Genomic DNA, 13,715 nt, shown 5'->3' with positions numbered 1-13,715 from the left:
AGAGGGTTTACTTCTGGACTTTGTGTTCTGTTCCATTCATATATACTTGCTTATTACTTTAGAAAAAGTGTTTTGCAAATATGTATTTGCAATATATAGTGATGAAATTGTACTTGAGGGGTAGATACATGTATACTGCATCTTAATCATTTTTACTTCCCTTGGACACCCTTCCCCATATCTCGTTTTTCTTTTGTTTTGCTAGCACTACTCTGTCTTCTTGTTGCAGTGCTGTAAGTCTTGAGGTTGGGGAGTATCAGTCTTCCAACTTGTTATTGTTCTCTATTGTAGTCTATTCTGGATTTTTGTCTTTCCATATTACTTCAGAATTTTGTTGGTAGTCACAGAATAGCTGGGTTTTTTATGTTGAATCTATATAAAGTTGGGGAGAATAGATTTCTTAATAATTTGGAATCTGCCCTTCAGGAACATAGAATATCACAATGTTTATTTAGATCTTTGATCTCTTTTTTTTTTGGGAGTTTTACAGTTTTATTTATATATCTTTGTACATATTATAGCCATATATATATATTTGTTGTTGTTGCCATTATGAGTGGTATTGTACTTTTGGTTTCAGGTTCTAATTCTTCAATGCTGTTACATATAAAAGCAGTTAACTTGTACATTAACCTTATATCCTGCAACTTTCCTTGATTCCTTGTTAGTTTCAATTTTTTTTGATTCTTTGGTATTTTTTACATAGTGAGTCTTTTTTTCAAATTTAAGATAACTTTAACTTCATTGTTAATGAATATTTCATTCAATTGAAATTATCTTAAATTAGACAGTCATTTGCAAATAAAGCCTTTTTTCTTCCTTCCCAATATGTATACATTTCCTTTTCTGTCTCACCATGTTCCTTCTGGCTTGAATCATCAGTGGTACGTACATGACTGTCTCATTGGGTGGTTTGTACCACTGGTGGTACAAATGGAGCTAATCACTTTTATCAGTCTTTTTACCAATAAAGTCAGTAAAACATCACCCCTGCATGATCACCAGTGGTTCAAGCTTCCTGGCAGCAAGACATGAATTACAGCCGCTTTGTGGACTTGTTAATATGCTTTTTAGGACTGACAGTGCGATCCTGAAGGGTATGGTGATCGAAGACATCCTTGCCTTGATCCTGATCTTGGGGGAAAGAAAGACATTTATTTCTCACCTAGTTAAGTGGGTTATTAGCTGTAGATATTCTATAGATAGGGAATTGGTATCATTTTGTCTTTAATTGTTTAGTAGAATTCACCAGTGGACTCAGTGCATCCTGTGTTGAAAAATTATTAATTATAATTTATTTTATAAATATGGGTTTATTGAGCCCTGGGTTTAGCTCAGCAGCAGAAGTTCCTGCCAGGCAAGCATGAGGTTGTGAGTTCAATTTCTGGTACAAATAAGTAAATACATAAAGGTATATTTAGATGATCTGTTTCTCTTTGAATTTTGGTAGATTGTATCTATCAAGGAATTGGTCCATTTAATCTATATTATCAAATTTGTGGGCAGGGAGTTGTTCATAAAACCCCTTTCTTATCCTTTAAAGTTCGTGAGGTCAGTAGTTCATGGGATTGATTTTCAATTTCTGATGTCTTTTTTTCTGTTTTCATCTTAACTGCACTGGCTAGAAAGTAATGCTTTTTTGTGATCATTTCAAATAATCAGCTTTTGGTTTTAGTAATTTTCTCTATTCATTCAATTTCATGTATTTCTAATCTAATTTTTGTGATTTTTTTTCCCTGCCTGTTTTAGGTTTACATTGCTCTTCTTTAATTTCTTAAGGTGGAAGATTAGATGATTGATTTCAGATTTCTTTTTTCCTCTTACATGCATTCAGTGCTATAAAATGGCCTCTAATCCTACAATTATTGTTTCCCACCAATTTTAGTAATTATATTTTCATTTTACTTAGTTCAAAGTAATTTTCATTTTCTCAGAAGTTTTGCTTTGATCTTTGTTATTTAGAATTGTATTCATCTCCAAATATTTTAGAATTTTCCAACAATCTTTCTGTTACAGATTTCTAGTTTAATTCATTGTAGTCTGAGTGTAATCTGTATGGCTTCTGTTCTCTTAAGCTGTTAAGGTATGTTTGTGACCTGGCTAGGTGGGTGTTCTGTGTGAACTTGAGAAGAATGTATATTGTGCTACTGTTGGATGAAGTACTCTATAAATGTCAATTAGATCTAATTGATTGATAGTGCTGTTTACTTAACTGTATCTGTACTGATTTTCTGCTTACAGGATCTGTCAATTATTGATAGAGAATATTAATGATGAGTTTGTCTGTTTTTTGAGTTCTGTCCATTTTTGTCTCAGATATTTTTTCTCTGTATTCCAAGATGCATGCACACTAAAGACTGTTATGTCTTCTTGAAGTGTTAATTCCTTTATCATGTGATGCTCTTTTTGATCTGAATTCTGCTTTGTCTTTTAAATGTAAAGCTAATACAGCTACACTAGGTTTCTTTTTCTTTTCTTTTCTTTTTTTTTTTTTTTTTTTTTTGGCTTTTTTCATTTTTATGGGTACCAGGGATCGAACTCACGACTGCCTGCTTTCAAGGCAGGGGCTTATGCCGCTGAGCTAAATCCCCAGCCCCTACACTAGGTTTCTTGTAATTGGTGTTCAAGTTATGCATCTTTCTCCATGCCTGTACTTTCAATATAAATGTGTATGTGTTATTTTATTTAAAGTGAGTTTCTTATAGACAGTATATAGTTGGGCCTCTTTTTAAAAAAAAAAGTAAAATTAATCTGTCCTGATAGTTTGTCTTTTTTGTACACTACTTACATTTAAAGTGCTCACGATATAGTTATTTAAATCTACCATATTTGTGATTGTTTTCTACCATATTTGTGATTTTGTTACGGATGTTCTTTGTTTCTTTTTTGTCTCCAGTCATTGTTTTCTTCTTCTGGTGCCAATTAAACATTTTCTCCCTTCTTTTGGCATGTCTGTTTTTAAATAAATCCAATTGTTCAAAAGTATTCAATATCCATTAACAGTTAATCTAAGTCTACTTTCAAATAACATCTTGTTATTTCCTGGGAAGTGCCAAGTACCTTATAACAGGAGTATAAATGCTCCTCAACTTCTGATGGTGATTATGTCACTATAAGCGTATTGTAAGGCAAAAATACTATTACAGTGGAAATGTCCTTAATATCTCTAAAAAGCACTGGAAAATCTAAAAATTATAGGTTGAAACATCGTAAGTCAAGAGAAGTATCTTTTATACTAGTTGCTGTCTCTCATCCCTTATGTCATTCATTTCACTTACCCATAAGCTACATCAGTCTGTTGGTATTACTACTGCTACGACTATTATATTTGTGGTTGTTTGAGACGGAATTTTGCTGTGTAGTTCAGCCTGGCCTTAAACTCCTGTGTAGCTCAAACTGGCCTCGAATTTATAGAATTCCTCAGCCTCTTGAGTGCTGGGATCACATGCATGTACCACCATGCCTTGCTGACACTATTTTGGAGAAAGTGTTGCCTGTTAGCACAATTTGGAATACATTTAGAAAAATAAAAGATTTTATCTTTCACTGATTCCTTAGCACATTCCCCTTTTTATAGGTATCTGAGTTTCTGACCTCTATTTTTTCTTTCATTCTAAAGAAGTTCTTTTACTATTTCTGAGAACAAATTCCCTCACATTTTTCTTTATTTCTTTTCTTGTTCATTTTTTCTTTTTTTCTGGCATGGGAGATTGGAACCACGGCACATGTTCTATTGATGAACCACCCTAGACCTCTCCTTGACTTTTTGGTATTAGGGGTCGAACTCATTACCTTACACTTGCCAGGCAGGTGCTTACACCACTGAACTGTATCCCCAGCTCTCTCCTTGACTTTTAAAAATAATTTCTTGTATCAAATTTACAGATTGGTGATTTTTTCCATGTAATGATTTAAATACATCACTTGACTATCTTTTTGCTTGTATAGTTTCTGGAAAGAAATGCAATGTGAATTTTATGCTTAGTCTTTTTATAGGTAAGGTCAGTTTTTTCACTCATCTGCTTTCTTTAAAATTTTCTTCGTCTTTGGTTTTCTGCAGTTTGAATGTAATATGCAGAAGTGTAGTTTGTTTTAGTTTTTATTATTCTTTGTGCTCTCTGAGTTTCCTGAATCTATGGCTTTATGTCTGTCATTGATTTTCAAAAATTCTTAGCCATAGTTACTTCAGATATTTCTTCTGTTCTCTTTTCTCCTTTATTTCCTTCCATTATACCCATTACATATCTATCATTTCTTTTGTAACTGTCCTCCGTTGTTGGATATTCAGCTTTGTATTTAAAATTCTTTATTCTCCTTTTTCAGTTTTCAATATAAGCAACTTTCTTGTCATTGGGACACAATATCAGCACCCACAGCTTAAAAGAAGTAGTTTATTTTTGGCTTATGGTTGTAGTGGGTACAGTTCGTGGTTTTTGTCTCTGAGGCAGAAATGGCATGGTGAAAGGACGTGGCAGACGAGAGCTGCTCATCCCATGGCCTCCAGGAAGCAGAAAAAGAAGGCAGGAGCCTGGGATCAGAATACACCCTTCCAGGTCACATTCCCAATGACTTGCCTCCAACCAGACCTAATTCTCTTAACATCACTTTCAGCCATGGACTTATCAGTGGATTAATCTGTTGATAAGTATGGTGCTCCTGTGATCCAGTCATCTTCCAAAAGCCTCCCACTCTGAACACCTAAGATTTTGGGGGGACATTTTAGACCTAAACTGTAACAGAAAATGCCTATCTTTTTTTTTTTGATTCTTAGTGTTTGCATTTCTTTGCTTATATTACCATCTGTCCTTGAGTGTTGCTGGTCTTTCCCCTTGTATCCTGAGTCTGGTTTTTGGTACTTGGTCTGTGTTGGTAGTTTTTTGTTGAAAGTTAGACACAATGTATCTAGTAATAGGTGTATAATGTATCTAGTAACAGCTACTGACATAGCCTGCATTTTGATTTTTGGATGAAAGCTATCCATGTTACCAGGTTAAAGGAATCTAGGCATCAGTAAACAGGCCTATACTGTAATACATAGTTCGGTATTTATCTGTCTAGGAGTTAAGATGTGTTTACAATAGGCTGTGTCTGTAGCTGTCAGACGGAAATGTCCCCTAGTGCCTTTGTTGTTCATCCCCAGCTGTCTTTGAGTTTCCCTAGAGACTCTTTAAATAAGAGTCTGAGCCTTGCAGCTCTTTCTACCCAGGTCCTGTTATGCAGGGCGCAGTTAAGTAGCGAAGTCTGGGGAGAGAAGGTACTCTGGAGTCTCCTGGTTAGTCCTCAGTCCTTTCGTGGGCCTGTACCAGAGGCTGTGACCATCACAGTGCTTCTCAGGTTCCCGCCTTGGGTGAGATAAGAAGGCTGGAGGAATCTAGCCTCCATCCTGGTGGCTAGACATTTCCATTCTGGTGTCCAGGTGCTAAGGAACGCCACTTGAGTATACTCGTAAATAGTTTCCCTGGAGGGTGGTCCTTTGTTGAGTAGAGCAGAATGTTCTTAGGTACTTCAGAGTTGTTACTGGCATCTACCTGGCTGGAGCAGCACCAAGAAGAACTGAGTTTTTTTCTGTCTCAACCCTGAGAAGCTGGTGAGGTTCCCCCTCTGGCCCCCTTTCTGCTCCCTGCACTGTCTCCCCCCTCCTTCCCGCTCCCTCCCTCTTCCCTAATCTCTTTCTCTTTAGTCTCTGCAAATGTCAGTTTGGGTAGCTGCTGATGAACTATCTTCCAACTCTGATTGTTTTCCTCAGTCTACTGAGGGCCCCCCTGCAAAAGGTATTCTTCATTTCTTTTGCAGTAATAGGATTTCTTGCATTTTCTTTGATTCGTACAGTTTCCATGTCTTTGCTGACGTTAATCATCTGTTTTGTATTTTTTCCTTTAATGTAATTTTTCCTTTAATCTCCTTAAATTATTATTGTTGCAAAATCTGTGTCAGATCTGAGCTGGAGCTGATACCACTGTCTTTCGGACTGTGTTTTCTGTCCCTCACCTTTTAGAATGCCATAAGACTTTCGGTTGAAAGCCAGACATGATATATCTTGTAATAGGCACTGAGGTCATGAGGGTTTCAGTGTGGAGTTTCATATTTATATGGATTGAGACTGTTAAATTTAATGTTTGCTGTAACCGTGGGTTCCAGAAAGTTCAATTTCCTTTTTTTCCACTTTGAGGTACTGAAAATTAAACCCAGAAAATGCTGAGCTGCATCCTTAGCCCTTCTTATTTTTATTCTTTTAGAACAGCATCTCACTAAGTTGCCTAGGTATGCCTTTAACTTGGGAATCCTGCCTCAGTCTCCCAAATAGCTGGATTGCAGGTGTACACCACTGGCTTCAGTTTCTGTTGTTTGTTGGTTTTCTTTCCTTTTCCTTGCTGTCTTTGTGTTTCCCTAAAAGATCCTTCTTAAATAGCTGTAAAATCTGTTTTACAGCTCTCTAATTTATAATCTGCTGTTATTTCACTAGCGTCCTTTTGAGATGGTGTAATACCATATCAGGGAGAGGGAGTGGTGCCCACGTTGATTTAATCTGCTGTTATTTGTTTTTTTAGTGGTTCTGAGTCCCTTGGTCTTCGGAAGCATTTTTAAGCCTTTTTTCCCCTTTTGCTGAGCTAGGAAGCTTCAGTAGACAGGTGGAGTTGTCCCGTTGCTCTTCCATCGGGTAAGAGAAGTCTATGGTGAAGTCGTTTCATTTGAAGATATGCCCTCTCCTGTGCTGTTGCAGGATGGTTACTCTCTCTTTGGATGTAAAAAGATTTTGGTCTCCACGACTACCTCATTGAAGCCAATGGGTTTTATTCTAATCTCCAAGAAAATTCCTTGAGTCTTCTGGAGTTAAATGCTGTGAAAGGATGTAGCTCTCATAGGACTAGCAGTCCATGGCCTTTACACTGGGCTACATCTGCAGTCTTTTTAATTTGAGACAGGGTCTTGCTAAATTGCCGAGGGTGGGCTTGAGCCTGTAATTCCTTCTGCCTCAGCCTCCTAGAGTGCAGGGATTTATAGATAGGTGCCGCCATGCTTGGGTAGCCCTCAGGGGTTTTCACTCTCATCCAGTCCACATTTGGCTTCTGGCATTTAGTCAATTTAAGTTTAAGTTTTCCAGCCTCCAACTTCTCTTTCTTTTTCTTTTTTTTTTTTTTTTTGGTCTTTTTCATTTTTTTATTGGTACCAGGGATCAAACTCATGACTGCCTCCTTGCAAGGCAGGCGCTTATGCCACTGAGCTAAATCTCCAGCCCCCAGCCTCCAACTTCTAATAAGCTCTTCTGTTAGTCATCTTTCCCTTGCTGTGACAAAATGCCAGAGATCAACTTAAAAGGACAAAAGATTCATTATGACTCATAGTTTCAGAGGTTTGTGATTAATTGGCTTTGTTGGTTTTGGGCTGTGGTGAGACAGAAAATCATGACATGGCATGTATAGTGGAGCAAAGGCCCCATCTCATGGTGACAGGAGGAGTGGGGTGGGGGGGAGACAGAGACAGAGACAGAGAGAAGAGAGAGAGAGAGAGAGAGAGAGAGAGAGAGAGAGAGAGAGAGAGAGAATCCCTTTCAAGAGCTTGGCCCAAGTGACTTTTAACTTCCTTCCACCAGGGCCTACCCTAACGATTCTGCCTACTCTCAGCAGCACCACAGGCCGACAACCTTTAACGAACTGATCCAGCCATAACATGCTTGTCTCTGTAGTTTTCACAGTGACTGGTCTGTGACTTTGGTTCTCCAATGGATCTAAGAAAAGTTGTCCATTTTCACTTTTTCCATCTTTTTCTTGTTGCGAGGACAGGAGTGACTTTGAAGCACTTTATGTATCAGAGTGCACATTGGAAGTCCCCACCTGGTGGGTGAGTGTAGCTGTCCCCTGATTTCATGGTCTTGCTAAAGGACTTAGTAGAAACATAGGGACTCAGCCAAGCCATATAATAATGCCTGTTCCTTCCTGTTCCCTTTTAGCCTGGCCTAGCCTGGCCAGACTGCTTCTGGGTCTGTTATTTTTCTGGGTTTTCCTGACTCTTGTGGGGGACAAATTACAGGTGGACCAGGCTGGTCTTGGAGTCCTGTGTTCAAATCCAAGCTGTGCTCTTGGGCTTCAGTTTTCCCAGCGCTCAAGAAGAACAGGGTTGAAGCCCTTCCGGCCTCCTGTGCTATTAGTTGATGCCTCCCAAAGATAAAGAAATGATTTGGTGATGAATCTGTGCTTTATGGAAGTATTTCCTGATACCAGCTTTGTCATTGCTGATGCTTTTAAATAATAGAATGGCCTCTTAAGAGGAACATTGGAAGCAGCAATCACACAACATTGTATGAATAGCCAGCAACTCAGAACATGTTTATCTTGGCCTCTTCTTCCTCTGACGAGTAAAAGCTTTGCATTGATAGCTGACTTGACCTGAGTCCTGGGAGAGGATCTAGGTGTGATGCAGAGTGGCTGTCGTTCATTTATTCTTGCTACATTCTAGTGTTAAATGTTCTCTATGTCCAAGACTTGGGGAAATTTGGGATGGAGGTGACTAAAATATATAGCCAGGTTATCATTTGCTAGTTTTTGTGCATATGATGTCGCTTAACTCATTTAAAGCAAGGAAGAGCTTTGTGTGTTTTGTTTAGTCATACAAGTGTCATGTTAGGTTCATGCATTTAAAACTATGGTTAATCCCAGTTCTGCTATTTTAAATTGAGTTTTTAAAATTTCAGAGAAGCACTAACCTCATCATGATAAACTTCATAGATTCAGAGGTCTCCTATTTTTGAAATTTGGCCAAAAGAAGCAGGTTAATTATTATAGTTATTATTATTTTGGTATTTTGGAGATAGGGTCTCGATTTGTAGTACAGGCAGTTCTTGAACTCACTGTATAGCCCAGGCTGGCCTCAAACTTTCAATGGTCCTCTTGCTTCAGCCTCCTGAATGCTGGGATTACAGACATGCACCACCATACTCAGCAGCAGGTTGATTTTTGAATGATAAGATATTGTTGCCATTTTAAGAAGACACAGTCAAGTAAAATTTCTACCCTTTGAGGTTGTGTCCCAGGACATGGCACAGTGCCCTGTGGAGACAGGGTGTTTGTTCAGATTTGTTAGTGTGTGCAGGAACACGTCCACATTCCCATCCATCAGAGTGGTGAGGTGGCGCCACAGGCTCAGGGGCTCACATTCCTTGCTCTGTCTCCCTTACAGCTGATCTTTCTCTTATAATGGTGTCGCTGTCCCTTTGGGTACTCGGTGCCTTGGGTGTTGGTATTGAACTGCTGCTCCTTAGGGCTCCAGGTTATGATTATCCAACAAGACCAGTTTTTCCATATTTCTCTTGCCTGGATTTTGGCCTTGCTTTAGCTAAGAAAAGGAAGCATAAAGGCCAGATAATCACGTGGAATATTTCACATTAAATTGTGTGTTAATTATCTGACTCCCCGCCATTAGACTAATGGAGATACAGAGTTTAAATGGAATTTTGGTTTCCTTGAATTCAATAGTGGTTGGGTTTAGGACAAAGCAGGTGGTGGGGACACTATGTTGTGGCCCTGTTTTGTGGGTGGTGCAATGTGTAAGTGGGCAGAGAGTTACCCTCAGTGATCCTGGAGCCCCTGTTGTGTGCACCCCACAGAGGAACAGGGGTTCCTGCCTTCCAGGAGCACACACATGCTGCCAGGGAGCTGGGTGTTTTAGGGACAGCACCGTGTACCAGGGCTCAGAGGCAGGGAGCGGATGGCATAGTTGGAGGGTGCGTTTGGTGGAGGGGCCTGGTGGACAGACAAGGTTCAAGGCCGGTGGATGACAGGTCCTGTGCTGGCTGAGGAGCTGGAGCTTTAGCCCCAGAGCTATGAGGTATCTGGGAAAGGGTTAGGTGTGCAAGTGTGGTGTTCAGCTTCCTGTTTCAAGTCTGTGCAGATAACAACAGCCATGACCACATGGGACCCCTGAAATTGAGCCCAGATTGAGATATGCTGTAAGTATAGAATATACGCCAAATTCCAAAGCTTAAGTACCAAACAGTATGAAATCATCTCACTAATAATTCTTTCAATTGCTATCATGTTGAAATAATCATTTTTGGATATATTGGGTTAAATAAAGATGTATTACCAAAATTAATTTTACTGTTTCTTTTTAAAATTTTTAAAATGTGGCTATTAGAAGATTTAAAATTTCATTGTGGCTGACTTTATATTTCTGTCAGGCTGTGCTGTTCTCCATTCTCTGGCTGACGGGAGGCTATTTAGTACACTGATTGATTCATTCATTTGTGAGTTCATTTATCCAACATGTATTTATAGATCGCCTGCTGAGGGCCAGGGACTGTTGTGGGCATTGAGATCACAGCAGTGAATAAGATGAGATCCCTGGCCTCGCAGAGATGAAACGGCTAAGTAATAGAATTCAGATAATGTTAAGTGCTATGAAGACAGATGAAATGGGACCAGGATACAGAGAGGGCCAGAGACTTGGGTGAAGGACTCTTTGAGATTGTGAGTCAGAAAAGACCACTCTGAGAGACAAGCTTCAATGAAATGAAGAAGAAAACCTTGTGATTGGTAGAGAAAAGCGCTCTTAAGTGGAGGAACAGTAAATGCAAAGGTCCTGAGGTTGGAATGAGCTAGCACTAAAGGACCAGCAAAAAGGCCCCTGTGGTGAGGATGAGATAGGGCAGCTGGGTAGGTGGAGTAACTGTATTGTGGACAATTTTATAGCTACTGAAAAGGGGTAAAGTTTGGGGCTGGGGTGTTAGAAGCTGATTTACATTTTAAAAGAATCCTTTGGCTGCTGCATGGGGAAAAAATGGAATTGAGAATACTATGAGAAGTAGCACCAGTTTGGAGAGGGCTGTGGAGAGCTGATGGAAAAGCCAGGTGTGGGGTGAATGTTGATATTACAGCTGGAGGACTTTCTGCAGGTTGGTTGTGGATGGTGACAGGGAGTGGAGCTATTGGCCACCCAGCCTAGGTTTTTGGCCTAGACATGGGATGGCTGGAGGCACTATTGCTTGAGGAGGTGAGACCTGGGAGCAGGAACTGCTGGGATGGGATGGAATATAGTACTCCTTACACAGGCATTGAGGGTGCCTCTGAGATGCCAAGCCCTGAGGGTAAGAAAGCAGTTGGAGATGAGTCCACAGCCCCAATAGAAAACTGATGAATCAACAGCACCTAGGTGGCATTTGACTGTGTACCTGATGAGCTTCTTTGTGGAGTGCAGGTGGTGGAGCCTCTGACAGGGAGAAGAGGAGGAGCCAGTCCCTGAGGGAGGTTATCAGGAGAGAGGAGGGATCCTCAGAGCCAAGAAGAGAATATTTATGAAAGAAGGTGAGCTGTCCATGGTTTGGCAGGTTTGGCAGCACTGACTACCAGCGACCTCAAGGAGAATGATCTCAGCTGACATGGCAGGGGTGGCTGGTAAGGAGCAGAATTAAGGCATGCAGGTTGGGGGAGAGCTATCCAGACCGTGGATACACTAGGAGGAACTCTGTAGGCGCACAGAGTTAAATGGAGGGACTTGGACTCGGTGCTGGTGTGGCAGTCTCTTTGCTGTGATGTGAGAGGGTCTGGGGGACAAGGAAGATATGTTACAGGAGGGCAAGGGAAGTTGCTGGTGTGGAGACCTTGAGTTGACAAGAGGGCATGGACCCCACATGCGCCCAGGAAGGTACAGTTGGTGGCAAGGCAGAGGGGTTCTGTGCAGACGAATGGAGGAGGGGGTTAGAGGTGGTGGTGGGACGACGAGTCCTTCTCTTCCAGTCGCTTTAATTTCTCAGTGAAGGCAGCTGGGGGAGCAGAGAGGAGGCTGATTGAAGTTTAAGGAGAAAAGTGAGAGGCTCAAATGCTCCAGAAGGACTGTGAGCGGTAGAGGGAAATCCTTGGCTATACTAGGAGTCCACTGGAGGATTGTGGTCACGATTTAAAGTGGGACAAGCCCACTTGGCTGTCTGTGTGCTTCCAGTGTGAGGAGGGGTTGACTTGGGTTTTGCCAAGGAGTGAAAGGGTAGAGAGAGCTGAGGATTGAAGAGCTGTGCTTTTGTGTGTGTGTGTGTGTGTGTGTGTGTGTGTGTGTGTGTGTAGGGGTATTACTGGGCCAGGCTTTGCTTTAACCAAGAAGGGCAGCAGTGAGGGATGGGACATGGATGGGAGGGGCAGGGGTGATTGGGGTGTGTTGTCAGTCCTGGGGGCCCAGAGTTGATGGGAAGGTCTGGGAGTCTGGGACAGGATTCTTGGATTTGAGATTGTCGGGGAGTCACCCTGGCAAGCCCAGGGTCGAGAGTGACTGGTTGAGCAGGCACAAGGGTGGAGGACAGGTAGGCCCCTGGAGGAATGGCGTTTGAGGATGGATGACTAGAGGGTCACAAGAGTGGTTCGTGGGGCCTGCGGTGACTCTGTGTGCTGTCACGGGGCTACAGGAGGTTGGAGGACCCTGTGCTTCACCATGGCTGCCCCTTGGCTGAACCAGCCAGTGACACTTGCTCTTTGAAAAGTAGGGATATGTGCTCCCTTCGGCAGCACATATACTAAAACTGGAACGATACAGAGAAGATTAGCATGGCCCCTGCACAAGGATAACGTGCAAATACATGAAGCGTTCCATATTTAAAAAAAAAAAAAAAAGAAAAGAAAAGTAGGGATAACAGTTCTATCAACCTCTGTTGTCAGTGTGAAGACAAAGTGGACAAAGCATAAAGGCTGTGCTTGAGCCCAGTACTTGGTTAATGGAAAGCATGACAGGCTGGTCACTTGTCACTGAAGCAAAACATCGTTGAGAATAATTTGTTTGCAGAGAGCAAATGCCAAACATATTCTCCCATTGGGGTCGTTGGAAGGGAACGCAGTCTCCGAGGGGACTTTTTTTTGTTTTGTTTTGTTTTGTCTTTTTCTTTTTTATTGGTACCAGGGATCAAACTCACAACTGCCTGCTTGCAAGGCAGGCGCTTATGCCGCTGAGCTAAATCCCCAGCCCCTTGGGGGGACTTTAAAAGGGATCCCCTTTGGTGTGTGCCTTCTGGGTGGTGGGTGAAGCCAGGTCTTCAGGCACTTGGTGCAGATGTGGGTAGTGATTCGTGCTGAATTAAGTGAATTCCTGGGCTGTTGTGACTCACAACAGATGGGAGGAGTCTGGGAAGACCTGGTCCTGGTCTGAGCATGGAGAACGAGGGCTGCCGGGGTGTCCTGTGTTTGTACAGTGCTTTACGCTATGTATGCTCATTTGCTGTGGCAGCTCCAAGAAGACGCCATGTGGGATGAAGAGGAGAACGGACTGAGAGTGGTGGAGTGGAGCTCAGGATCTGGTCCAGCTGGCCCTCCCCCAGTGCAAGCCAGAACAGGGCCTGATTTATGAAAGGCCATAAGATCCTTGGTTTGTCAGGGATGAGAGGGACTGCAGGTGGCTAGCTGTGGAGCCCCTGTGGCTGGTTGGGGCTGTGGCCAGGGTTCTCTTGCCTGCAGGAAGCTGCTTTATGGCCCAGGACCCCTGGTGGTGGGGTTCCCAGCCTTGGCCACTCTTGAGACTCGGCTCATGCTGATGTCTGTGGCTAGAGCCCCCCAGATGACACCGTGCCCAACTCTACCGAGTTCAGTAAGGGGAGCAATGGCCAAGGTGAGCATGTCATTTCAGGAGCTAAAGTGAGAAAGGCCAGCCAAGGGCCAGGGCCAGGAGAGGGTACAGCTGACACCCTTGGCAGCTGCCCACAAAGCCACATTGGGATGAGCACTGTTCCCAGGGGCAGAAGCACCACC

General features: G+C 42.1%; 1 protein-coding gene and 1 non-coding gene across 13 annotated transcripts in view; both read left to right on the top strand.

Moving 5' to 3' along the window:
- The window catches only part of Znf618 (zinc finger protein 618), a 172,549-nt gene that overhangs the window by 45,585 nt on the left and 113,249 nt on the right, over positions 1–13,715 (top strand). The window lies entirely within an intron of this gene.
- Positions 12,470–12,576, top strand: LOC111754388 (U6 spliceosomal RNA). Its single transcript, XR_002789080.2, has one exon. It is a non-coding gene; the product is annotated as a U6 spliceosomal RNA (small nuclear RNA).

This window comes from Cavia porcellus, unplaced genomic scaffold (genome assembly GCF_034190915.1).
Source record: "Cavia porcellus strain 051 isolate PalLab524CR breed Dunkin Hartley unplaced genomic scaffold, mCavPor4.1 scaffold_1, whole genome shotgun sequence".
NCBI classification, from domain to species: Eukaryota; Metazoa; Chordata; class Mammalia; order Rodentia; family Caviidae; genus Cavia; species Cavia porcellus.
The sequence above is the reverse complement of the archived record's forward strand: the minus strand, read 5'-3'. Positions and strand labels throughout refer to the sequence as shown.